General features: G+C 42.5%; 1 pseudogene; it reads left to right on the top strand.

Moving 5' to 3' along the window:
* Window positions 1-480: 480 nt before the first annotated feature.
* LOC148037032 (uncharacterized) lies at window positions 481-1,908 on the top strand (annotated as a pseudogene).
* Window positions 1,909-2,577: the final 669 nt, after the last annotated feature.

Genomic DNA, 2,577 nt, shown 5'->3' with positions numbered 1-2,577 from the left:
CAAGGACGAAGTAATCCAAAGGGGACTGCTTTGCTACTAGGCAAATCCCTATGGAGGCCAACATGGGTGTTATCAAGGTAATTTGTAAATCACCCATGTGCGTCAAGGTAACCATTAGCAGCCTTTGACCATATTGAATATGTCTTATAAGCTTTTTGTCAAGGCTTTGGCACTCAAAATTAAGTGATTACTAGCTTAAGTCATCCACCCCGAGCATTATGGCTTCATTTTCTTTATCAGAAAATAGAAAATGCCATTCCTAGCCTTGCAACAGCTATTGACTAAGAAATGATTGGTGGACAGGACTACCTCTTAGTGAATGGATTTTGAAAAGGCATGTAATCACATTCCTTAGGATTTCATCTGCATTTACCTCGAAGCAATGGTCTTGGGAAGGAAGTTCTCTAGGATGATTATGATACGATCGAGATTATTCCAAATTCTCAATTCTCATATGTTTTATAGGATTGTGACCTCCAAATGCGAAACTACCTAGGAATTGAATCTGTCACCAAAGAGGTCTCTGTGAAGCTGCGCCAAGGGTACAAAGAGGTAGAGAGGCTGGAAAGGGAGGTTTTGGGATCAATTGAATTGGAATATGCACGTCATCAACAAATGGGTGATCTAACAAGTCTGAGGGAACATATGTGCCGTCTTCTTTCATCCAAGCTGCAAATGTGCAATGAGGCGAAGGAAAAAATACGGACTTCAGACCTAGTGATTGGATTCCTAACAGAAAAACTGCAAGATGTGGAAGATCACTTTGAAAAGTTTTCCAAGCTTTATAATGTCATGCGAGCTCAGAGAAACAAGTTTATTACACTTGTTCAGGCTAGTAAAATCACAATGGCTGAACTGAAAGATAAAGTGAGAAGATTGGAAGTGGAATACAACATGTTACAAGGTGAGCTGCAATATAAGGACAGAGTTCTGAATCAAATGCGAAAAGAATTTGTGAGCAGTGTGCAGGCTAGGTTCCATCTGCGCACGGAACTTATCAAATTTCTCAAAGTCCCTCCAAAAGCAAAAGGAGCTTGTTGATGAGAAGGTTATTGAAGCTTCAAGGATGAATGGGTTCATCAACACTGCAGAGAAAGAGATGTCTTTATTCCGAAAGCACTATGAAACATGTGTGCTTGATCGAAATTATGTGGGAATCTCCTTGATTGACCGCAATGATGAGCTCTGCATTCTGTATGAAAAGTCAAATGTACAGGAGGAGCTCTTCAAGGTTTCAGATATAGAGATGTCAAAGCGAGATAATGAGATATCATTCCTGAAGCATCAAGTGGGAGGCTTAGAAAGATCAATTCTAATTTGCTATACATTCATTCCAAGAGCCCGGGAGCTCCAGAATACAATCAGTGAGCTGAAGCATGAGCTTAAGCGAGTGCAAATGGAAGGGGATAGACTCTCAGACTTGGTGGAAAGGCCAACAAATACAGAAAGGTGGAAATTGTTACATGGTATTGATCCAAGTGAAGGACAACTCAGGGCCAAGCTTTCATTCATTGAAGAGAGCTTGTCGCGAAAAGAAGACCAATCACTTGAAAAAGATTTAATTCTTGAGGAGATTTCTGCACTAGCAGAAGAAATCAAGAAGCAGGCTGCAGAAAGTTCAGAGGATAGTAAAAAAACTGCAAAACAGTTGACCGATTATCAGCACAATGTGCGTGAAATTACTGATCGCATGATGGCCATTGTCTCCGAACTGTCTCTTGCCCAGGCTACTGCAATTAGCTTGCAGAAGGAAAAGGAGTCATTAAGTAGGATGATCGAAGAGGCATACTCACAATATCATGCTGAACAATAAAAGTACTTAAAGGTCAATTAAGAAGATGACGAGTATTGAGCAAGAATCACAAACGAGAGCTGAAATAAAACAAGGAACAGATCATGAGGCAGTGTAGCAATACATCATCTCTCTCTGATTTGAGACATATTAAAACGTATAAAAAAAAAAGAAGAAAAAAAAAACGGTTACGAAGAGGGGAGGGAAAGAGAGAGCCATGCCCGTCGATTCCCACACACACGTCCCCGTCCGTGCCTTACCCCTCGCGAGAGACAAGCTCTCATCAAGCTCTGCAAGCCTCTTGCTCATCAATACGTTGAGCGAGCTCCATGGTATAGTCTTCAAGCTCTCCTCCAGTGGATCGACCTGCCATGCGCATGGCGCCGCACCTGCATGAGTCGGTGGTGATCCGAGAAGGCGATGGTGGAGATGGGCGATCGCTGCTGCAGGGTCAGAGGATAATAATGACGCCCGGACTGGTGATGATGACGATGATGGGGGCAGGGATGCAGATCGGATTAGTCGATTACGGGCGGGAGGAGGATCCGTTGCTAGGGTTGATATTGCCGTATTCGTCTCTGCAAATGCGGTCGGTTGATATGTCGTGCTAATTCAGACAGACCTCTCTCACATAATTATAATGATCAGACAGATTCATGGATTGCCTGCGTTGCATTAGAAAAGGCCAATCATTTGAGAGAGAGAGAGAGAGAGAGAGAGAGAGCAATGATATGATGATTATTACATTAATACTTCTGATGATAGACCCATCAAATTCAAGCACC

This window comes from Lygodium microphyllum, chromosome 4, assembly GCF_053477565.2.
Source record: "Lygodium microphyllum isolate KBCC chromosome 4, Lygodium_microphyllum_v1.1.10, whole genome shotgun sequence".
NCBI lineage: Eukaryota > Viridiplantae > Streptophyta > Polypodiopsida > Schizaeales > Lygodiaceae > Lygodium > Lygodium microphyllum.
Note: the sequence above shows the minus strand (reverse complement) of the source record. Positions and strands in the feature narration are given on the sequence as shown.